This window comes from Podarcis gaigeae (assembly GCF_964106915.1).
Source record: "Podarcis gaigeae genome assembly, chromosome: 2".
Lineage (NCBI taxonomy): Eukaryota > Metazoa > Chordata > Lepidosauria > Squamata > Lacertidae > Podarcis > Podarcis gaigeae.
The window spans coordinates 116,926,727-116,952,101 of NC_139679.1; the positions used below are offsets into that span (position 1 = coordinate 116,926,727).

At 44.5% G+C, this 25,375-nt stretch overlaps 1 protein-coding gene across 3 annotated transcripts in view; it reads right to left on the reverse strand.

Moving 5' to 3' along the window:
- Positions 1 to 25,139, reverse strand: part of LOC310837192 (uncharacterized protein) — a 51,435-nt gene extending 26,296 nt beyond the window's left edge. Inside the window, exon 1 of one of the 3 annotated variants that reach the window (XM_083723217.1) lies at positions 24,909 to 25,139. The gene's annotated coding sequence lies outside the window, so the exon portion shown is untranslated. Of the gene's footprint in view, positions 1 to 24,132; positions 24,257 to 24,908 lie in introns of those variants that run through there. The other 2 variants (XM_083723219.1, XM_083723218.1) reach the window with 2 other exon arrangements.
- Between the last annotated feature and the right edge of the window lie 236 nt (positions 25,140 to 25,375).

Here is a 25,375-nt window from a genome sequence, read left to right on the forward strand (position 1 = left end):
AGCCTGAAAGGTACAGATGCACAATTAGTTCACTGTGCATTTTGAATAATATTTCAAGAACTGATATAAGCAGTGCAGTAGGAATATTTAGAAGATTGCCCTACTGAAAAAGACTGGTATGCAGTCAAAAAAAAAAAAAATCAGATACACGAACAGCACAGTCGACTGCAATTTAAAAGTCTCAGCACAAGGTTCTGATGAGCTGGAAGTTTTCACTGATGCAGATTGGGGGTCTGATCTTAGTGACAAAAAGTCCACATCAAGCATAGTGATCATGTGTAATCAATCATAGATTGGTTTAGCAAGAAGCAGAATCTGGCAGAAATCTGTAGCACTCAAGTGCATAAGTCTGTCCCCTGCGTGTCATGAGGTAACTTGCTTTAAAAGCCTGTTACCTGACATAGGCATGCAAGTGCAAAATGCTATAAAAGTGTACAATTAGGCATGTATTAGCTTTGCAGAGATGCACAAGAGAACAAAACATATTGACATTAAGTTTAAACGCGTATATGATTCAGCAAAGTGAAATTGAACTGGTGTACTGTGCTACTGAATAAGTGTTTGCAGACATATGGACAAAACCGCTAAAAATAGAAGTTTGTACAAAGCTTTCACAGAAATTAGGACTGTGCTGGAGTAAGGTTAAATTTAACATATAATGGTATTTAGCAAACTTATAGATTGCATCTTGTCTTATATGTGCAATATGGATGACTTCCTGCAATGTGTAGGAGGCGATAATCAGTCAATAGTTTTAAACCTTCTGTCTCGGTTTGGCTGAGAAGTTTTATGGCCTTTTAAACAGGCAAAGAACAATTCGTCACACAAGGAAAAAGCTTCCCTTGCACAATTCCTCTTTGTTTGCTCTTGGCTTTCACTGGCAATTGTAGGAAGACAAGAGCAGCCATTTTGTTTTCTCTTATTCACTGGCTCTGCTCTGATGCTTTTTACACATTTCTTTTTCGTCTAGTGGCTGAAACCTTCACAGCTGCTGAATGTTTGCACCCTCAGCGGCTTTGAGAGCAGATTCAATAATTTACTTTATTTATCTAAAACACATTTATAAGCCCACTTAGTATTTTTTTTTATTAAAAAGAATCCTAAAACACAAGTACAAAAAAACCAGAATCATAAAAACAGCATTCTAGAAACAAATAAATGCAGGATGAAGAGAGAAATACAGTAATATGCTGGGGAAAGCCTAAGCAAAAAGATACGTCTTTGCAAGAACAGGGGACCCTCAGGTTACGTTACCTTCGGGTAACATAATCCTTGGGTTGCGAACGTGGCAAACCTGGAAGTGTATACTTCCGGGTTTCGCTGCGCGTGTGTGCACAGAAGTGCTCAATTGTGCCGTGCGTGCACACAGAAGGGCACCTCCGGTTACGAAGTTTTCGGGATGAGGCCAGGCCTCCAGAACGGATCCTGTTCATAACCGGAGGTGCTACTGTAATCTGAAGCAACTGATAGCTGCTGTTTCACATACAACAGAGGTAAGGGCATTCTACATTGCCAGGGAAAAGGCAAAGAAATGGGTCACTGATTAAAAAAAAAGCCTCAGTGCTGTGAGATGGGGAGAATCTGAGGGAGGCTTGTTTTGCCACTGCAGGGACTCCATGTTTGTTGATGTATTGCTTTGGAGTTTAGCTGGTTCTTCAAAAATATTCCACCCCAGCCACAAGATTTCCTTCTGCACTAACAACAAAGGGTGCTATCCCCCTCACCAAACCACTAATTTACCTCTATCCTATTAAAAGCTTCACCCAAAACACTATTCCTGTCGGGCCAGTGTTGGCCAAGAATGAAAGAGGGTCATGGAGAACCAGAGCTAAGGAAAGCAAGTCAGTTAGGAAAAACAGGCCTCAATGCCACCATTTCCATTTTGAGATGGAAGTTATTGCAACTTCAAGATCTCCAACAACTATTTATTTCCAAGCCTGGTAGCACACCATAGCCTGAAAAGGTTTGAAATCCAAATGCTCCTAGGTAACAAATTTTAAGTGACACGTATGAACACAATGGGAAACATTTGGAAATCTGTTTAGGACTTCCGTGTAGTCTTTGCTCACGGTCAGATGCGTCTCTCCCACTCTGCCAAGGTCGGGAGGTACGCGTTCGTTAGTGGAGCTAGAAGGGGGAGCTAAAGCTAAGCTGACCCCGAAGCCTTGGAAGGAGATTCCAGGGTGATATGGCGTTGCTGCAGCACGAAGAAGAGGACCCCCAGACCATTTTCAAGCTCCTAAAAGCTGAGCAAGAAGGGGGAGAACTTCTTCGGTGCTAGTTCCTGCAACCCTCCGCTGACGAGAAGCTCGAGCCCGTGGGTATGTCTGTGGCTACACTTCTAACAAACTGAAGCAAACCTAAACGATTAGCCTATTTTACCTACTGAACTTGCTAATTTACGACTAAAAACAAAGTGTTTGATCTTAAAACAAAGTGTTTGAACTTAAATGGCTTTTCGCAACTGACCAAGATTTACCTACAAGCTATATCAGACTGGTTTTTTTCAAAAAAGACGTCTATTCCATTAATACCTAAGACGTTTTAGCCATTTTTTTCTGCCGGAGTTAGGAACATAAAGATTACCTGTGGCTTCATTAGTGTTGCGACAGAAATAAACCAAGAAATCATGAAGAAGAAATAATAAAAAAGACCTTTCCCAAGTGGTAAAATATATAAAGGGGTCTCCAGACTCTTCAGTATAAAATTAACTGTTGTTCACAAGTTAGTTTTCAACTGTCTGTTCACGCTGGCAAAAGGAATATAAGGGGCCAGAGACTCCCAGAGAACGGTGGTGAGTATGTGAGAGAGTGACTGATTACAAAGTTATAAAACTGTCACAAGACTGATAAACATCGCCTCTCCTCTACCAAGAAGTGTGGCTATTCTCCTTTTCTGGGGATTTCTGTTTGTCTTCGGCTGTGGACTGCTACGGAGTATAAATCAACTTAATAACAGCTAAGAGTACTTCTGCTGACTCATGTGCTCCGACATTTTCTTAGACCAACATTTTCCTGGTTTGAGGAACGGAAACGAACTGTATTAGACTGACATAGAAAGAGAACAGGGTCGAAAATCGCAGAGAGGGAGTGATTCAAACAGCGACATCAGCTGGTGAAATAAAACTTCGCCCTCTTTTGAAAAAGACGTTCCTCTAATAAGACTTATAAGAGCAATTACAGGGATTTTTGCAAGATCTGCAACTATTGAAGATCCCAAAACGCTGCATCATAATCTGCTGAAAGAGACAAGGTTTCATAAATTCTTATAGACCCTATACCCCATTACTGGAATAGCATTCCTGTTACCTCTGGAAAAGTAACGTCTGGAGAGAACTTAATAGCACATAACATTATTGCATTGTACATTATTAATTCAAAATACTCCCCAGCTCTTTTCTTATTATTTAAATATACTTTTCGTATTTTCTTCCCCCTCTTTATTTCTTTACAAATTATAAATTGCATTATTATTTTTGTTTCTTTCCTTTGTATTTCTTTTGTGTTTTTGTTTTGTTTTGTTTCTCTGTTTGTTTCATTTTTGTTGTTTTTCTGGTCGTTTTTGTGTGGTTTTCAACTTGTGTCGTTTTGTCTTGTTTTTTTTTTTTGTTTCTGTTTTGTTTCTGTTTTTTGTTTCTGTTTTTTTCTGTTTTTGTTTGCTTAGCCTTTCGCTATCTATTGGTAGCTAACGCAGCTGATATTAGCATCAGATGTCATTAGCTTTGTTGCAAGGTGCAGACTAACTGAACCGCTAACCTGTTTAAAGAATTATACATTTGATCTATTACCCTGAATGATTAAGTAAATGCAAGGATTGCAATCACTTATTATATTTATTTGATCTGATGAATTTGTGTTATTGCTGTATTGATATTTGGCTGTAACTAATTAGATAATTGTTCATAATCAATTTAAAATATATTTAGTGAAACTGGGAATATAAAAAAAAAATAGTGGATACATAGGCCAGAGATCACGATCAGACTGGTAAAATTGTCGTAATTGTATTAAGAAAGATTGAACTTAATTGACATTCATTAATTATCACATTGGAAATATTGACACGATTGTATTAAGAAAGATTGAACTTAATTGATATCCAATCTGTAAGACAGAAGGGAAGAGAACAAATTACCTAGTGAGCTAATTGAATTTCTTAGTGATGTATGGTAAAAAAACAACTGTGTCAGGTTCTGCGACAGTATCAGCCTCACAAATCAGGAGAACTTCTGTAATTGACATGGATCAACCATTAGATATGAGAGAATTAATTTTAAGTTTGAAGAAAGATATCCAAGATTTAAAAAATAATGTAAATGAAAAGGCAAAAGCAACAGAAGAAAAACTTATTTCAATGGGAGCCAAAATAGATGAAAATGTGAAAATAGCAGCTGAGTTATCAACTCAGGTCAACAATTTAGTACAAAAAAATTCAGAACTGACGAAAATAGTGCTAGACCTTAAAGGTAAAACACAGAACCTAGAGGAAGCTCAGAAAAAATTACAAAATGAAAATAGAGAGTTGAAAAAGGAATGGGATAAGATAAGGAAGGAAACAGCAGATCTGAAAGCACAGCAGGATTCAACTTTGGACTCTATTGCGATGTTGCAAATGCAGAGAAGGGAGAATACTCTAAGATTCAGAGGACTAACGGAGGACGCAGAGGAAACAACTGAGAAAAAAATCTCAAAAGAGCTAGCAGCTTGGTTAGACCTAGAAGAAGCAGAAGTAGCACAAAAAATAGAAAAAGCATTCAGAGTCAAATCTAATGTAGCAAAAGTAAACAACTGGCCGGCTGATTGTTTAGTCTCTTTTAACTCTATGGATTTCAGAAACAGAATTTTACAAGCTAGTAACAAGAAGAAATTTCAATCAGAAGGAAATATTATCATCCACAAGATTATTCCAAATCGGTTGATAAAAAAGAGAGAAGCTTATAGACCTCTGGCCGAGGCATTAAAGGCAAAGGCAGTGGACTATAGGTGGGAGTACCCGGAAGGCATCTCTTTTTTCTTCAAAGGGAAACGTAGAAAGTGCCTGTCGGCATTAGACGCAGACAAGTTCTGGAGAAAGTACCGAAAAGACCTTGGAGGAAAACGGCAATTGTTGGGAGAATCAGAGGATATTGAACAAACAGTTGAGAGTTAGGAGACAGATCTAAGAAGGGAATTTATTAAATTATACTGAGGCCTTGAATGTGTAATTTTTTTTATTTTTTTTTAAACCTGTTGACATATCATAAGAAATAAAGTATGGATTATAAATTTATTACTTGGAATGTAAATGGTTTAAATGAAAAATCAAAAAGGAACAAGGTGGAATATATTCTGGTTAAGCAAAAATATGATCTAATCTGTCTGCAAGAAACTCATGTAGCGGAAAAACATAAAAGAGTATTAATAAATAAGAGATTGGGGCTTGAGTTTATTGCATCAAGTAAAGAAAAAAAGAGAGGGGTGGTAATTTATGTAAAACCTCAGCTGGAGCCAAAACTGCTTTATAATGATGAAAAAGGCCGAACAGTGATTATAGAGGTTAAGATCAATAATGAAAAAGTGATAGTTATTGGAATCTATGCACCAAATGAAAGAAAATCCGAATTCTATCAATTCCTGGAAGAAAAAGTCATAGAATATATAGGGGGGGAAATTATATTATTAGGAGATTTTAATGGAGTAGTCAATCCAAACATGGACAGGACAATAAAGAAGAAAGAAAAGAGGCAGAACAAACTCCCAACTACATTTTTCCAATTAATAGAACTCCTGAATTTGTTTGACGCTTGGAGGTTTAAGAACCCAACAGAGAAAGAATTTACACATTACTCAGAGCCACATAAATCGGCGGGACGAATCGACGCGATCTGGACAACAAAGGATTTATTAAATAATATTACAAAAGCAGAAATCCACCCAAGGACAATTTCGGACCACAGCGCGGTCTGGGTTAACTTTAAAGGAAAAGAAGAAAAGGTTAAAAGGTGGCAACTTAATGAGAGTATGCTAAACGATGAAAAAATTGTACAGAAGGCCAAGCAAATCTTAGAAGAATATTTTAAGTTTAATTTAAATCAAGGAGTAGATCTAGAGACGGTTTGGGACGCGGGTAAAGCCGTCATAAGAGGCTTCTTTATACAACAAAACGCATTCCAAAGGAAAATAATGGAGAAGAAGAAAATGGAGATCTGGGAGGAAATTAGAAAAAAGGAAAGGATCCTTTTCCAAAAACCAGATGATGAACCAATTAAGCAAAGTATAAAAATCTTACAGACGCAATTCTCCATGATAATAAATGAAGAGATAGAATGGAAGATAAAATGGTTGAGACATAGAAACTTTGAGTTTGCAAATAAACCTGGTAAACTTCTGGCCTGGCAATTAAAGAAGAAAAAAGAAGATAGAATTATCAATAAAATTAAAATTGAAGACAAATGGATTCAAGAACCTAAGGAAATTAGTAAAAACTTTGCTAGTTTTTTCGGAAATCTATATAATGAAGGTCCAGAGACTCTGGAAAAAATAATTGATTATCTGGGCAAAAATAAACTACCAATAATACCTAAGGAAAAAACTGACATTTTGAACTCACCAATAACAGCTATGGAGGTGCAACAAGCTATACAGAGATCAAAATTAGGAAAGACACCGGGCCCAGATGGTCTTCCAGCTAATTACTATAAAAAGTTAGAACAAGCATTATTTCTTCCCATGAAAGACCTAATGAATAATATTCTGGCAAATGGAAAACTTCCGAAAACCTGGAAGGACAGCTTTATTACTCTTATCCATAAACCTCAAACATGGCCAATTACAGACCCATTGCACTGCTAAATAACGATTACAAGATATTTGCAAAACAAAAAAAAAATTCTTCCAGTAGCACCTTAAAGACCAACTAAGTCAGTTCTTGGTATGAGCTTTCGTGTGCATGCACACTTCTTCAGATACACAAGATATTTGCAGACATTCTTGCAAATAGATTAAAAATGGTGCTGAAAGAGATAATTCATAAAGATCAAACCGGATTTCTTCCCGGACGATTTATGCAATCCAATATTAGATGTGTGATTAATGTATTAGAATATTTGGATATTAAAATTGATAAACCAGCAGCTATTATGTTGGTAGACGCTGAAAAAGCTTTTGATAACGTGTCCTGGAAGTTTATGAAAAAATTAATGGAAGAAATCGGACTGGGAGAAAATATTTGTAAAGGAATAAATGCCATCTACTCAGAACAATATGCAAAATTGATCATCAACGGAAGAATTACTGAGGAGTGCAAAATAAACAAGGGAACCAGACAGGGCTGCCCACTGTCTCCACTGATATTTATCTTGGTGATGGAAGTATTGAACAATCAGATAAGAAGGGATCAGCTTGTTAAAGGCATCCCTCTGGGAAACAAAACATATAAAATTAAAGCTTTCGCGGACGATCTACTCGTTATGACTGAAAACCCTAAAGAAAGTCTGAAAAGAGTGCTGGAACTGATTAAAGAATTTGAAAAAGTGGCAGGCTTTAAGCTGAATATTACAAAAACAAAAATGCTTGTTAAAAATGTAACCACAGAAGAAAAGGACGACTTGGAAAAAATATTGGGCTTGAAAATCTCTTCCAAAGCGAAATACTTGGGTATTTGGATCACCCCCAGGAACATAAACTTATTTCAGGATAATTACACCAAAACTTGGCTAGAGATTAGAAAAAACTTGGTAACCTGGAGTAAACTAAAATTAACATTTCTCGGTAGGATTTCCATTATAAAGATGAATGTGCTTCCAAAATTAATCTTTTTATTTCAAATGATTCTGATACTCGGTGAAGCAGGTTGTCTCAAGATATGGCAAAGAGAAATTTCCAAATTTTTGTGGGAAGGGAAGAAACCCAGGATTAAACACCTGATCTTAATAGACATAAAAGAGAGAGGAGGCTTTTCCCTACCCGACCTAAAACTTTATTATGAGGCAGCCTGTTTCACCTGGTTAAAAGATTGGTGCACGTTGCAGGATCCGGACCTCCTGGACCTGGAAGGTTTTGACAACCGTTGGGGATGGCACGCCTACCTAATATATGGAAAAGCGAAAATTCATAAAAATTTTACCAACCATATAATAAGAAAGTTACTCTTTGCTGTATGGGAAAAATATAAAAACCTGATGGAGCCTAAAGTCCCGTGGTGGACTTCTCCAGTAGAAGCCATAGCAGTAAAACGGAAAAATACTCAGGAAAGCTGGCCAACATATAAAATACTTCTAAAAAATGAAGATAACCAAATAAAATTTAAAAAATTTGAGGAAATAAGAGAACACATTTCAGACTGGTTCCAATACCATCAGTTATTTGAAAAATTTAAATCTGACAAACAAAAGGGGTTCTCAGTAGAAACTTCCCGATTCGAATCTGATCTTGTAAATTCTAAAAGAAAAACTCTTTCCAAAACTTACCGACTCCTCCTTGACTGGACAGTCAAGGAGGAGGAGGTAACAGTGGCAATGGTGAGGTGGTCTCAGGATTTTGGCCATTCAATAACCATGGCCCAATGGGAAAATTTATGGAAGATCAATTGGAAATTCACAAATTGTTACACGATTAGAGAGAACTTTCAAAAAATGCAACATCGATGGTATCTAACACCATGGAAACTCTCAAAAATGTATAAAAATGTGTCAAGCAATTGTTGGAGATGCGGAGACTCAGGAACATTCTACCATATGTGGTGGACATGTAGGAAAATACAGGTATTCTGGGAGAGTATACACGCAGAACTGCAAAAAATGCTAAAGATCTCATTCAATAAAAAACCTCCTGGGAATAACAGATTTGGATATTCCACAAAAGAGGAAGGGTATCTTTTTATATGCGACGGCGGCAGCAAGAGTTTTGATCGCAGCAAAATGGAAGAGTAATGAAATCCCCTCTATACAAGATTGGATCCAAAAGCTGACAGAATATGCCGAATTAGATGGTTTATCAGAAAAAATAAAGAATAAATCCAAACAGGAATTTGTTTCTAAATGGGAGGTTTTCAAAGAATATCTGAAAAATAAATATAGTAGTTTAAATTCTGTTGCAGCATTCGAGGAACTTCAGTAATAGTTGCTAGGTAGAGAAAAGAAATTAGATTTATTGAGAATAAGTTTAATTATGAAAAAAATGTGTATTGGCAATAAGTAATTTGAACTTGAAATATGGAATAGACGGGAAGTTGGGTCTTTAGTGTTAAGACCAATAGATGTTTTATTGTTTGTAAAGAAAATTATGCGTCTATGGTTATTTTTGTAATTTATGTGTAATTTGATACTTGTGGTTTTTGTGTATGTGTGTGTGTGTGTTTTTTCTTGTTGTATAAATAAATATTTTTTTAAAATTTAAAAAATTTAAAAAAAGGAAATCTGTTTATTCTACATTTCCCTGTCAGTTATCAGCAAAAAACAAAACACTTGGAAATAGTTCTAGTTCCTTTCTTAAAAACAAGCCCACAACCCCCCTTTTAATTAAAAAAATGAAGTAATGTTTGTGAATTGTGTGAGGTAAATAAATCTATTTCACAGTCGAAGTCTGGGAAAGGGAGGCCTGTTGTGTGGAACAGGATTCCTGTCAAGATGAGACACGCACTCACTATCTGTCAGGAAAATCCGAAGTGTTTCCTCATGGAACACATCCCTCTTACTTTAAGGTTCCAAGATGTTTAGAGCACAAGTGGGCATAAAAGGGGGGAAGTAAAGAAAAAAGAAAAAATGTAATGGGGCGAAATGTAGTGGGATTAAAAAAAAAAGTAATCAGATGTATCATTCCCAACAATGTAGCTGCAGGCTTCTTGTGACTGTCTTATCAGTATTGCCGGGCAGAACTGGCATGTAGATAAGGAGCACAATTTGCAGCATTCCGTATGGCAGTGTTCCCCAACCTGGGGCCTCCAGCTGTTTTTGGACTACAACTCCCATCATCCCTCGCTAGCAAGACCAGTGGTCAAGGATGGTGGGAACTGTAGTCCAAAAACAGCTAGAGGCCCAAGGTTGGGGAACACTGCCATATGGGATAGCACAGAGTATGGAGTAGTGAGGAAAACTGAAGACTTTGTAAAGTGTTGCAGGAAAGCAGCTTTGAAAGCAGCTGATCTCAGGACTTGTGGACTCTGTCACGGCAAGGACTTTGAAGCAAGGAACCTGCTCTGGGCTCAGAGAGAGAATATGACTTGTAAGATCTATAAATAGTTTGTTGGTCTTGGCCTACTAAAAACAACCCTGCTAAACAGCCGTTTCCTGTGGAGAGTTTAACCACTGAGCTTTTGTGGCACGCACACCCAACACCCAACATACTGGAATAGCTGGGCATGAAAAGGAGCCACCGTATTTTTCGCTCTATTGGACGCACCGGACCATAGGAGGGGGAAAATAGGGGGGGGGAAATTATTGTTCTCCCCCTCAAAAACTTGTAGGGCTGGCGGTGGGGGGAAGCGCTGCTTTCCCCCACCGCCAGCCTCAAAGATCCCTGAAGCCTTTGGAGCGCAGCTGCACTCCAAAGGCTTGAGGCTTTGGAGACATCCTTTGTAGCCTCCGCAGAGCCTCCTTTGTAGCCTCCGCAGAGCCTCCTTTGTAGCCTCCGCAGAGCCTCCTTTGTAGCCTCCGCAGAGCCTCCTTTGTAGCCTCCGCTGAGAAGCCTCCCTGCGGAGGCTTTGCGCTGCCCTCCCAAAACTGGAACAGCAAGACGGAGGGCTGCGCAGCGCCCCGTCTTGCTGTTTTGGCTTCGGGGACAGCAGGCTGCTATCCGCAAGCCTTGGGAGCCCGGTGGGAACTCCTGCCGGGCTCCGAAGGCTTGTGGATAGTTGCCCGAAGCCCAGGGTGCGCAGCTCTGCGCTCCCCAGACTTCCAGCTGCAGGCAGCTGCCCGCAAGCCTGAGGAGCCCGGCGGGAACTCCCGCCGGGCTCCGCAGGCTTGCGGACAGCTGCCCTAAGCCTGGGGTGCACAGCGCCACGCTCCCTGAGCTTCGGGCAGCTCTCCGCAAGCCTGTGAAGCCAGCGGGAGTTCCCACCAGGCTCCGCAGGGTTGCGGATAGCTTCCTGAAGCCTGGGACACGAGAGGGGTTGGTGCGCACCAACCCCTCTTGCTCTCCAGGCTTCAGTGAAAGCCTGCATTCGCTCCATAGGACACACACACTTTCCCCCTTCATTTTTGGAGGGGGGAAGTGTGTCCTATAGAGCGAAAAATACAGTAATTTCCCAATGAGCGAGGAAATCACTGGTGCAAGGTCAAATGAGCCAGTTTCTGTGGTAATGTCACAGAACTCAAGCTACATCTGTGTGATTAATGTATGTCGGTTGTGCTTTTGGAGTCTTGGAATTAGAGCAATGGTGACACTCTTTCTCTATGTAGCTGTGTCTGAACTAGACTGAAAGCTGGAAATTATTCATTTCATACTGCACAACTTTGTCAAGAGTTGTTTGTTGTATCTGTTACTTTATCAGCCGTAAAAGCATATGGAGCTTACTGACCCTGCTTTCTGTGCAGCTGTTTTTTGCTGCATGCAAGAGCAAGACCAAGATCCACACTACTGCACTGTGTGTGTGAGATACCAGATTCCCAACAGGTTATGCGCCCAGAGGTTAGTTGTAGGTCAAAAGAGGATTAGAACGCTCTTAAAAAACTGAGTTATTTACAAGGATCGCTATACAGTGGTGCCTTGCAAGACGAAAGGAAACAAACTTGCAAGAACTCGCAAGACGTTTCATCTTGCGAAGCAAGCCCATAGGGAAATTCATCATGCGTAACGACTAAAAAAAACGGAAAACTCTTTCGTCTTGCGCATTTTTCGTCTATCGAGGCATTCGTCTTACGAGGTACCACTGTATAGTGGTACCTCAGGTTAAGTACTTTATTCGTTCCGGAGGTCCGTTCTTAACCTGAAACTGTTCTTAACCTGAAGCACCACTTTAGCTAATGGGGCCTCCTGCTGCTGCCACGCCGCCGGAGCACAATTTCTGTTCTCGTCCTGAAGCAAAGTTCTTAACCCGAGGTACTATTTCTGGGTTAGCCGAGTCTGTAACCTGAAGTGTATGTAACCTGAGGCGTATGTAATCCAAGGTACCAGTGTAATTAAAAATGGGACTATCTATAGCGTAAGCAAGGAAATTTCAAACCTCCACTGACGTTGACAGCTTAATGTTGAGAACAGCGTTCAAAATTATCTGGGTGCCAGTCATGTTTTGCAACAGACAACTGGCCTTTTGCAAGGCAGTGATGTCCAGGCGTCCTTGTTTGGCACCTAAACTCTCCACCTGGCTGGCATGGCTGCAAGGCCAAACAAGTCAGTTGGTCTGCAGGCCACCAAAAGATATACCAGAGGATTTCCCACAGCCGGTCACCCCCACCCCAACTGGACTTCAATGGATCCGTGGCTGCCTGGGTCCGGTTTTGTTGGGGCCAAGGGAGTGATTCTTGAGCCTACTCTTGAGGCTACTATTCTAAGAGCTTATGTACCAACACTGGATGCTGACAAAGACATTACAGAAAAAAATTACTCTCAGCCGGGGAGCTTAACGATATGCGAGGTGACCCTAACTTCCAAAATCCTTTTTGACCTTCTAGGGCAGAGGTCGTCAAACTAAGGCCCATGAGCCGGATATGGGCCGCTGGGCTCAGTAATTCAGCTCGCAAACCTTGCGGACCCCGCTTGGTCAGTCCCCGCGCTAAACAGGCACGGCGCAGAGGCCATTCCGCATTGAGACTGACTTCCGTGACATGACACAGCTTCTGATTGGCTGTAGGAAGCTCTTGCAGCCAGTCAAAAGCTGTGGATGCCTCTGGGCGGGCACTGCCGCTGGCACGGCTTCTGATTGGCTGCAGAAAGCTCCTGCAGCCAATCAGAAGCCACGGACGCCTCTGGTCGCCACCCCTTCCTTCCTGCTAAGGTGGCCAAGAAGAAAGAAACCCGCTGGAGCATGGAGGTTGCCTCCACCACCCAGGCCAGCGGCATGGGCTCTGTGCCCCGCCAAGACAGAGGACGCCAATGCTGCCAAAGACGAGGCAGCATCAGCGGCGTGAGTGGCATAGGCGGGGAGGCTTTCAGGAGGGGGGATGCCTTCGGGAGGCATGGCTCCGGCCCCCCCCAAGGTCTGAGGCACAATGGACTGGCCCCCTCCTGAAAAGGTTTGTTGACCCCTGTTCCAGGGGGACAGTGGACATGATTTTCACTGCTCGACCGCAGAAACCCAGCATCGCTTGAGCTCTGCGAGTGCAGCTTTCTCCCAACTGAAGTGTACAGTGTTTGAGAACCAGGACATTCACAGGGAAATCAAAATGCCTTTTACAAAGCTTTTTTTACAAAACAGTGGTACCTCGGTTTTTGAACAGCTTAGTTCACGAACTACTTGGAACCCTAACACTTCAAACCCGGAAATGAGTGATTTTTGGAATCCAAAGGTACTCCGTTCGGGGGGTTCACTTCGGTTTTGATTGCCACACTTCCGATGCCTGCTCGCTTGCCGCCCGACCTGGGCTTCCCTTACTCAGCGCTGGCTGCATCGACCACTGGTGACGCCCGGAAGCAGAGAAGGAGGTTGTGGATGCTGCCACGGTGGCAGCAGAGGGACCCAACGCCAAGGAAAGGCAGTAACATCCCTTGTCAGCTCAGCACGGCCTTCCCTCGCTCAACGCCAGCCGCAGCAGAAAATCCGGAAACAGAGAAGGGGGCCACTATGGCTGCAGCATCCACAACCCCTTTCTCCGCTGCCGTGGCCGGCGCTGAGCGAGGGAAGGTCGTGCCAAGCTGCCACACCTTGGTGCTGGGTCCCTCTGCTGCCGCCGGGACTGCAGCATCCACGACCCCCTTCTCCGCTGACAGATTCCCCTGCTGCGGCCGGAGCTTAGCAAAAAAAGGCTGTGCCAAGCTGCTGCTCCCTGGCACTGGGTCCCTTTGCCGCAACGCGGCTGCAGCATCTACGACCCCCTTCTCCGCTTCTAGGTGTCGTGGGTGGCTGTTGCTGAGCGAGGAAAGGCCTTGCCACTGCAGCAACCACCCTCTCCTCCGGTACCTGATGTCGCCCGCGGCCGCCACTCCGGGCCCCAAAGCAACGCCAAGCGACTCGGCCCCAGGAGTGAATGCCGCGGTATCCCCTCACAGGGCACGGAACGGCCAGCCCTGAAGAAGGGGGGAGGGGGGGAGGGATCCAAAAAGGCTGGTCTGGGGGGCGGGGAGAGAAGCCAACTGGCTCCTCAGAGAACCTCTGTCTCCCTTTCCTTCCCCCCCATTTGAACTCACCCTTCACACACCCCGCTCACTTATCCCTCCAACAGCAATGGGGAAATCACTCACAGTTTTTTATACTGGGTAGCAGATTGAAGTTTGGTCTACTGCTTTCATTTTATGGATCAATGGTCTCGTTAGATAGCAAAATTCATATTAAATTGCTATTTTAGGGGTTGTTTTTAATTGTCTGTAATGGATTAATCCATTTTGCATTACTTTATATGGGAAAGTGCACCTTGGTTTTGGAACGCTTTGGTTTTGGAACAGACTTCCGGAACAGGTTAAGTTTGAGAACCAGGGTACCACTGTACTACAGCAGAACCTTGGTTCCCGAACAGCTCCATTGTTGTAAATTTCGGTACCCAAACACCAAAAACCCAGAAGTAAATGCTTCCATTTTCAAATGTTTTTTGAACCTGAACATGCGACATGGCTTTCACTGAGTGCAAGAAGCTCTTGCAACAAATGGGAAGCCGCGCCTCAGTTTTCAAACTTTTCGGAAGCCGAACAGGCTTCTGGAATGGATTTTGTTTAAGAACCGAGGTACCACTGTACCAACTGTACTGTATGCTTGTGAAACATGGACCAGTTATAAACACCATCTCCAACTCATGAAAAGATTTTACACATCACTTTGGAAGACAAGCAAACTAATGCCAGTGTACAGTCATACCTCGGATTGATGTAGCTTCAGGTTAAGCATTTTCGGGCTTCACTTCCCAGCAACCCGGAAATAACGGAGCGCGTTATTTCCAGGTTTTGGCGCTTGCGCATGTGCTCAAAATGACACCACGCACATGCGGAAGCGATGAATCGCAACCCGCGCACACTTCAGGATGCAAACGAGGCTCCGGAACGGATCCCGTTCGCATCCAGAGGTACCACTGTACTGGAATAATCACCAGTGTTGAAGCAATGATTCTTCCACATCAGCTTTGTTCGACTGGTCATGTCGTGTGGATGCCTGATTATCGTCTTCCAAAGCTACTCTATTCCCAACTCAAAAATGGAAAGCGAAATGCTGGTGGCAAAAACAAGAGGTTTAAAGACTATTTCAAGGCCAATCTTTATGGCCTGCGAGCGCTTCAATTGTAGAAGAGCCTTTTAGCAAAGGTGTCAGTTACTTGAATTCAGGACAAAAGGGAGAAACATGCTAAGAGAAAGGCACACTTAGCAAACCTTCACCATGACCAACTCCAGCCCGGAAGGAGGGGCCGCTAGGGGCGCTCTGGAAGTCAGCCGACAATACCATCTCTCCGGCTCACACGAGGTAATTAAGAGGCTAATGATGGGAGTAAATTAGCCTCCCGAATTTTCCCAGGGGATGGGGAAATTCCTCGTCCGTGGTTGCCAATAAATCACCCCCGAGTTCGAAAGAAGGAGGGGCACACTGGACGAAAAGCCCTCGAGTGAGTTTTTGGATCTCCTGGACACTACTTCTAAGTGCGATCCTAGTTGCATTGCTCAAGATAAATAATTGGAGAAGAGTAAATGCACATGTTTCGAGCGAAGGAAAGGCTGTACTGATTGCTAATTAAATCGACCACTGAGAAGCTGAGTGATGGGTTGGACCGAACAGAAGCCTACATCAAAGAAGCACAGCTATGTCGGTATGTTGAAACGGATCAGAAAGGGGGGAAACTTTTCTCTTTTTCAATGATTTACCTAACAACCCCCCCCCCCAAAGAAGAGCCGCCACATGATTGATAGCAAGTGAGATGGGAAAATAAACTGCATGGAAACAAAATTATGAACCAAAGGCTTTGTTTTGCGGAAGATCTGGAAAGGAAACGAAAGGCTTTTGGTGTAACGCAGTTCTAATTGGGAGCCACCATTATGAGACAGACTTGGTTGCAAGTCAAAGGGGGAGAGGTGCTACAGTTTTGTTATCATATCTGAATTCCACAGCTGAATTGGCTGCAACTCCCCTGGAAAGGCTGATTTATGGAGCAACTGGTCTGGGAAAGTTAATGAGCAGACGCTTAGACTGTAATTTATGGAAACTGTTGAAATGGTGACTGCCGTTTGAATAGGACTTTTGGATCAGCGTGAAAACCCACAAAGGACTATAATAATGTTTGCTTCATCTTGCTTGTGGAGATAACTCAAAGGTTACTAAGAAGAAATGATAACAAGAAGATTGGATGATGGGATTTGTAAAGGGTAACAATAAAGAAATGGAAAGATGGGACTTGTGAACATCAAAGCAGCAGAAATATGAGATGATTGGACCCTTTCTGAACTCGAAGCATGGGTACCCCCAACAAAAATTTAAAATTTGGTTAAATACTTGGAGTTTATTATGTACTGGTATAATTTGGAATTAATGTGATTATGATTGGTTTGTTAATTGGAAATTTAATAATATATTTTTTAAAAAAACCAACTCCAGCCCGGAAACTCATGTCCCCACTGTAGAAGGACGTGTGGATCCACAACTGGCCTCCACAGTCACTTACGGACTCACTGTTAAGACTGTGTTCATGGAAGACAATCTTACTCAGCTATGAGTAATCACCAAAGAAGCTGACAGCTGCACCTAAAGGCATAGCTAGGGGCACACAGGTGCCCGCCCCTGCACTGCTGGGGATGCTGCCAAGGAGCTGCGACTCAGAGCCCCATCAGCACTGCAAATGGAGAGCAGCTCATTCTGTTGCTCCAATTTCTTAAGCAGCTCTTGCAGCTTCCGTACTTTGGTGTTGGTGGTGCCGCAGCTCCCAACAACACTGTTACCCTTGGAGCTACAGAATAAGCATAAATCACCTGATGGGCGAGGTAATCATTGGTGCTAGGTCAAACGAGCCAGTTGCGGTGGTAATGGCACAGAACTCAAGCTCTATCTGTGTGATTAATGTGTGTCAGTTCTGGAGTCTTAAGAGTTAGGGCAACAGGGAACCTCTAGTAATAATACCTTTATTGTCAATGTACAACCTGTGTACAGTGGTACCTCTGGATATGAATGGAATCCGTTCCGGAGCCCTGTTCACATCCAGAAGCGAATGCAACCGACGTCTGCGGGTCGTGATTCGCTGCTTCCGCGCGTGACATCATTTTGTGCATGTGCGAGCGGCAAAAACCAGAAATAACGGAACGCGTTCCGTTACTTCCAGGTCGTCGCAGAGCGCAACCTGAAGCACATTTAACCCAAGGTATGACTGTACAATGGGACGTGGGTGGCATTGTGGTTAAACCACAGAGCCTAGGACTTCCCGATCAGAAGGTCGGCAGTTCAAATCCCCGCGACGGGGTGAGCTCCCGTTGCTCGGTCCCTGCTCCTGCCAACCTAGCAATTCAAAAGCACATCAAAGTGCAAGTAGAGCAATAGGTACCGCTCCGGTGAGAACGTAAACGGCCTTTCCGTGCGCTGCTCTGGTTCACCAGAAGCGGTTTAGTCATGCTGGCCACATGACCCGGAAGCTGTACGCCAGCTCCCTCAGCCAATAAAGCGAGATGAGCGCCACAACCCCAGAGTTGGTAACGACTGGAACTAATGGTCAGGGGTCCCTTTACCTTATGACTGTACAATGAAATTAAACGAGCCTTCCCTCTCCCACAAACACTCAATCTCATTGCACTCTGTGTGCTTGTTGCACAACACACCACCTCACAAGTCAGTTTGCGCTATGTTACTTTCCATTCAACAGCCTAACAGCCCACGGATAGAAGCTATTTTTTAGCCTGTTGGTACAGCTGATTATACTTCTATATCTCCTGCTCCAGGGTATAAGATTAAAGAGGTGATGGCCGGGGTGTGAGTCATCCCTGATCCCTCTGTATCACTATGTAAAAAGATAACAGTTAAGGATCCCTGGATGGTTAAGTGCAGTCAAATCCAACTATGGGATTGCAGCACTCATCTCACTTTCAGGCCAAGAGAGCTGGCATTGGTCTGTAGACAAATTTCCGGGTCACATGGCCAGCATGACTAAACTGCTTCTGGCGCAAGGGAACACCGTGACGGAAGCCAGAGCTCATGGAAACGTTGTTTACCTTCCCACCACAGCGGTACATATTTATCTACTTGCACTGGAGTATTTTCAAACTGCTAGGTTGGCAGGAACTGGGATAGAACAATGGGAGCTCACCCCGTCGCGGGGATTTGAACCACTAACCTTCTTATTGGCCAGCCCCAGAGACTCAGTGCTTTAGACCACAGCACCACCCACGTCTCTATGTATCCTTATATATTTGTGACAGAACTAGCCTGAAAACTGGAACTTATTATTTTTACCTTGGGAAAGACTGAAGAGAAGTCACCAGATTTTCCCGCACCACCCAACACCCCAGGTGTAAAACCGCGCCAAAAACCACAAATCAAACGAGGGGTAAAAGGGGTGAAACCCAATCCATCCCTTGGTACAAATGGGACTTACGAGCACCCACAAATGCTAGGGGTGTGAAGTCACACAACAGCCTGGGGTTCCGAATTCCATGAGGCTGGACAGTGGGAAAGACCTCTGTCCCACACCCATATTCTCTTTGACCCTGAAACACACTGCCCTCTGGCCTGATATGCCTTGCAGAAGGGTGTGTGTGGAATGGTCTGTGGCAGTTGCCCCGCCGGAGGAGCCAGAGCGGCGGAGGACCGTGTGCCAACGGACCAGTTTTATACATCCTTTTCTTTCTTCCCTTCTTTCCCTCCCCCCCACTTGTGGCCAGAGAGGTTGGTGGCAGCTGCCCCGCCAAGAAGGCTGGATCTATAGGCAGGGATGAGTCACATGCTGTTCGCGTGAGTCTTATTCCCCTCAGTCTATTGTTTTGTTTGGTTTTCCTCTCCCCCCACCCCAATTTCGTTTCCCCTTTCTTTTTTCTAAACCCAAGAGGGCTGGGTTTGCAGGTCAAGAAAGCTGTGCACCAGCTAATCAGCCCACTTGCCATCTCTCCCCTCAATTAAGTGCAAGAGTAGCAGCCACCACTGACAGGCTCCTTGGCCCCCAGACCAGCTGAGGCCCAACCCGTGACAGCTGATTTGGGTGAAAATCATGTCCTTGACCCCACTGCCCAGCCCCAATAGAGATTCAGGTCCTCTAAAAAAAAAATTATTTTTTTTTAATTATTTTAACTTTTTTACACATGCATACGTGCACACCCCTTTCCCCCATATCTCTATATAGTGTTTTATCATTTTTTAATTATTATTAATACAGTGGACGCTCAGGTTGTGCACGTGATCCGTGCGGGATGCATGTTCACAACCCGCAGCGCCGCGTCTGCGCACGTGCGGGTTGCAATTTCGCACTTTTGTGCTTCTGCGCATGCGCAACCGCCACAACCCAGAAGTAACCCGTTCTGGTACTTCCAGGTTTTGGCGGGTCCATAACCCAAAAAAACACAACCTGAAGCGCCTGTATTCTGCTGAGAGCCGCCCAGAGTGGCTAGGGAAACCCAGCCAGATGGCCAGGGTATAAATTATTGTTATTGTTGTTATTTTGTGCGTGTGTAATTTGCTCCCGCCACCCTCTCTGGTCCCACCTGTTGATTCCTTTATGTGTTTTGTTTGTCGGTTGGTATGTTTGTTTGCCTGTCCCTCACTTGACTACCATACGTGATGCAGCACCCCAGGCGAAGTCCACGAACCAACCCGTCTACTCCTGGAAAAAGCCACCCAAGAGAAGAAAGAGCAGCATATAGACACACAGAGAAAAAAACTATAGTGGACCCTCGGGTTACGTTACCTTCGGGTAACATAAACTTTGGGTTGTGAATGTGGCAAAACCGGAAGTGTGCTTGCCACTTGCACATGCGCAGAACAGGCACCTCAGTTACAGATTCCGTTCGTAACCGGGGGGTACCACTGTACACAAAACCAACACCAGTAATCAAGATGTCTGGGAATCACAGCCCAAACATGACAAAGATATTTGCCTGATCCAAATGCTCTGAGAAAGCCACCAAACAATACAGCAAGGAAACCCTCTGGGACTGTCTCACACGAGGAAGATTCCCCTTCCATCAGATGAGCCAATACAGGCAACTCCCCATTTTAGGCAATTATGTGTATGCGGGGGGGGGGGGTTGACCCCACATCAATGGGTCTAGAGCCTGCCCATCCCTGTTGTAGCTGAGTGGTTTGAACCACAAACTTGAAACAACTTCTGGAGATGCTATAGCAGTACATGAGGAATGAAGATCAGCTTCAAAGGCCAGCCAGTAAATGCTTACTCTATAAAAGCAAGCAGCTTTTCAAGATATTTATTAACCGTCCAGATCCCAAAATCTTTGAAGAAAGGATCTGCTATCCCTGAAACAAGAGCCAAGTTTGTGCCAAACACTGAAAAAACAAAATGATAACTTAAACCTGATTCGTAAGAGGATAGGAAAAACAAATTAAATTCCAGTGTGCTCTGCCTATTAATCAGCCTGGCGTACAGCTGAATACTTGAGATAAGAGGGATTACAAAAGTCCACAAAAGGCAGCAATGTTTCTCCCCACCTAGTTTTCTTTTTCCTTAATCAGTTATCTCTTGCATTCCTTGCCAAGAGCCCAAAGGCAGGAGCTTGCCAGAAAGCAACTTGCTCTGAGTCAGCCAGTCACAAAATGGCCGCTCACTAAGTCAGTTGCAAAATGGCCGCTCACTAATCAAGGCACAATTATGTTCTGAAGCCTTATGAGCCTCTAGCTATCCGCATAGAGAACACAACAAGCTTTCATCAAAGCTACCAAATCCTCAGGGGGTTGAACTGCAAGCTACAAATGTTTTAAAATAAACATTTTAAGTAAATTTAACACTGAAAGCAAATGCTCCAATGAAACATCAGGAGGAAAAAAAATATTATATAGAGTTTGGTGGGGATTGAATTTTGGAGTTTCTACATGCAAAGTGTCTACTCTACCACTGAATCGCCTTTGATTGAGAAAAACCTTCAATTTTCCAGGCAGTTCAATGCTAACCACATTGCTTAAACAACAACCAGTTAATTCAAAAGTACTAAACTTGCCTTTTATAGCACATGCTTAGCTATATTCCCTAAAAAACAAAATGCACACAAAATGCAGCGGCATAGCATGGGGGGGCTGCGCAGCCCTGGGCACATTTTTTAGAGGGGGCAAATCCAGACACGCACCTCAGGCTCCCTCACTGGGCCTGGATCCAGCGCGCAACTCGCACCCACCCCAGCAGCTCCGGTCCTGGGTCAGATCCAGATCTGACCCGAGAGGCGGAAAAAAGGAGTGTCACAGTACTACTTCCACCCCTATCCTCAGCTGTGCAGTGCCATGCAAATATGCTGCGGAGGCAGCATTCTCACACCCAGCCGTGTTGGGCACAGCGGGCTTTTTCTGCACCCCTGGGGGGAGTGTATTCGGTGTGCCAGACCCAGACTATCTAAAAGACGGTATTCTCCCTTATAAACCTGTGGAAACTCAGGACACCCTTCTCCCAGTTCCACCACCCTTACAGACAGGGGCGGCCAGATCCATTTTGCCACTTGTGGTGAAACGGGAATTGCCATCTCCTTCGCTTGCCCCACCACTGCACCCCAGCTCTCACTGAATTTGGCAGGAGCCAGAGCACTCATCTGTGTCGCTCAGCGCACTGAGCAATGCTGCACACTGGAACACCTCCCTCTTGGCAACACATGTGCTGCCTGGGGTGGGCACTTCACCTCGTCTCATGAACGGGTGAGCTCTGCTTAACGGCACACTTTGTGGGGACACAGGATGCTTTCAGACTTTGGAGCGCCCTTCTTCGAGAAGGTAGACTGGCTCCCTCCTTTTTGTCCTTCCGCCCGCAGGCGAGGACTGTTTTATTCCAACAAGCCGTTTGGAATGAACTGTTTTTTTTAAGGAAAGGGCTTTTAATAGTGCTGTGCTGTTTTTAGTATCTTTATGTTGCTAGATTCGTTTTTAATAAAGCCATACCTCATGTTGGGTCCGCTTCAGGTTGCGTTTTTTTGGGCTGCGGACTGCCGAAACCCGGAAGTACCAGAACGGGTTACTTCCGGGTTTCGGCAGTCACGCATACGCCTAATCGCAAAATCGTGCTTTGCACATGCGCCAAATCACAAAAGCCGCTTTGCGCAGAAGCGCCGAATAGCAACCCGCGTATGCGCGGGCGTGGGTTGCGAACACTGCGGGTTGCGAGTGTGCATCCCGTACAGATCACGTTCGCAACCCGATCGTCTACTGTACTCTTTTGATTCCATAAAAGACTTAGCCCAAATTAAAACGGCACAGATAAAAGACAAAAACCTAAAACTCGTAAAAGATCGTGATTTACAGTGGTACCTCGGGATGCGAACGGGATCTGTTCTGGAACCCCGTTCGCATACCCAACGGAACATAAGACTCGACGGCGCATTTCGCCCGCCGCTTCCGTGCATGACGTCATTTTGACCGTCTGCGCATGCGCGAGCAGCAAAACCCGGAAGTAACGCGCTCCGTTACTTCCGGGTCGCTGCGGAGTGCAACCCAGAAATACTTATTCTGAAGTGTATTTATCCCGAGGTATGACTGTAGGCCATATGACTCGGAAGCTGTACGCCGGCTCCCTCGGCCAATAAAGCGAGATGAGCGCTGCAACCCCAGAGTCGGTCACGAGTGCACCTAATGGTCAGGGGTCCCCTTTACCTATGACTGTAGTTACTTTTTACCTATGATCTTTTACGAGTTTTTAGCTTTTTAAAAAATCTGTGCAAGTATTATATAAGTAAAGGGACCCCTGACCATTAGGTTCAGTCGTGACTGACTCTGGGGTCGCGGCGCTCATCTCGCTTTATTGGCTGAGGGAGCCAGCGTACAGCTTCCGGGTCATGTGGCCAGCATGACTAAGCCGCTTCTGGCAAACCAGAGCAGCGCATGGAAACACCGTTTACATTCCCGCCGGAGCGGTACCTATTTGTCTACTTGCACTTTGACATGTTTTCGAACTGCTAGGTGGGCAGGAGCTGGGACCGAGCCATGGGAGCTCACCCCGTTGCGGGGATTCGAACCGCCGACCTCCTGATCGGCAAGGTCTAGGCTCTGTGGTTTAACCCACAGCGCCACCCACGCCCCATTGTACAGTCATACCTCGGGTGTATGACTGTACAATGCTTCAGGTTGAGTGCTTTTGGGTTGCTTCAGGTTGAGTGCTTTCGGGGTGCTTCAGGTTGAGTGCTTTCGGGTTGCACTCCGCGGCGACCCGGAAGTAACGGAACGTGTTACTTCCAGGTTTTGCCGCTCGCACATGCGCAAAATGACGTCATGCGCAGAGGCGGCGAATCACGACCCACAGATGCAGGTTGCGTTCGCTTTTGGATGTGAACGGGGCTCCAGAATGGATCCCGTTCGCTGGGACCGAGCAATAGGAGCTCACCCCATTGCGGGGATTCAAACCGCCGACCTTCTGATCAGCAAGTCCTAGGCTCTGTGGTTTAACCCACAGCACCACCCGTGTCCCACTGTATACCGATGATCTTTTACGAGTTTTTCGCTTTTTCCTTTTATCTGTGCAATTATTGTATACCGATGATTTTTTACGAGTTTTTAGTTTTCTGTATTTTATCTGTGCCGTTTTAATTTGTGTTATGTCTCCTCGAGTCCCGGGGTGCGGGTAAAAGCGGGATATAAATATAGTATGTTTAATATTCTCCTGTGGGTATGCTTAAGATTGCAAATTTAGCTATGGATATGCATTGCCATCTTTTACTTGTTTACTCAGAAGACTTAAGAGCCCTGGCTCACCTGGTCCAACATCTTGGTTCTCAAGCTCCTGATATTTAGAAGGAACCTCAGTTGGTTAGAGAGCATGGTGTTGATGATGCCAAGCTTGCAGGTTTGATCCCTCACATAACTGAGCCCCTCAGATGCAAGCTGGCAAAGAACAGCCTTCAAGTTCCTATTCAAGTGTTTAATATGATGATCACTACCTTTACGAGTTGTAGTAGTAATAATAATGTTTATTACCTGCCCTTCGCCAGATAGTCCCAGGGCGGCTTACAGCAAATATGAATTACAGCATAGCGAAGGTTCCAGAAAATTAGGTCAGCCTTCGCACGGCAGTGTCACGTGGGTGGCAGTTTCCTTCCTAAAAAAAAAAAAAATCCGCACCCCGCGCGCGCCATTTTATGTGCTCCCAAAGCTCCTGGGAACGTTTTCTACTCCTTTAGCGTAGCTGTTTCTAAAAGGGAAATCGCGAGAAACAAATTAGTATGGCAAGTGAGCGCCTTTCTTTCCGCAAAGGAAAATCCTCTGGGGGTTTTTCCGCAAAGGAAAAAACCAAAGCACAATAAAATCTTATTTTTACCCGCCCTCCCGCGCTGCTCGCGCCTTCTCCGAGAGACACACACAAAGAAACAAGGGGACCGATTCAGCCTCATAAAAAGAAAAAGGCTTGTCGGTTCCAGCGGCAAAGATCTGAGCGCCTTCAAATCGTTTTCGCGTTAAAATCGATGGGATGCTAAAGCCCGTTTGGCCCAGCCTCCCTCCCTCCCTCCCTCCCCGCATCTCAAAACTACTGGCGATCTTGCATTTTTCCGGGAGGGGTAGCGCCCTGTTAAATCTATTTTTATTTTTTAAAATAGTATTTTATTTTATTTTAAATAAAGGCTGCGCAAAATAAAGAGGGGGCAAATGCTCCATGAAACCAGGCTGAAGCCGCTCGAGTCTTGCATTGTTAAGTCTCCCCAGCCGTTTCCCCGCAGCCCGCCTAAAAAAAAAAAATGACCCCCAAAAAGTCTTACTTGGTCGCCTCCGGAGGAGATTCCCAGGCTCGCGATTTCACCAGGTTTCTAGCCCGGCAGCGTCTTGCAAACTCGCGCCTTTACGGAGGGGGAAAAAACCGTCTTCTCGTCTAGCTAGCAGGAATTAAAAAAGACCCTCCCATCTTGCATCTCGAAATACATAATATGTAAAGGACTTGGCGACGTTCCCAGGCACGCCGGTCTGCCTTCGCCCGGAGCATGTTGGGAATTGTAGTGCCGCCCAGCGCCAACTACGGGACGGCGAAGGGGCCAAACTTCCGGAGCCCAAGGAGAAGGAGATGACAGAATCATAGAATTGGAGTGCTGAAAGGGACCGCGATCTAGGGACATCTGCTGAACAGGTACAGAAATCGAAACCATGTGGAAACCATGCTCTTTTAATATTTTATTTATGCGCAAGTACACAAACACATGGGTGTTTGTTTGTTTGTTTTTGAAACCCAATA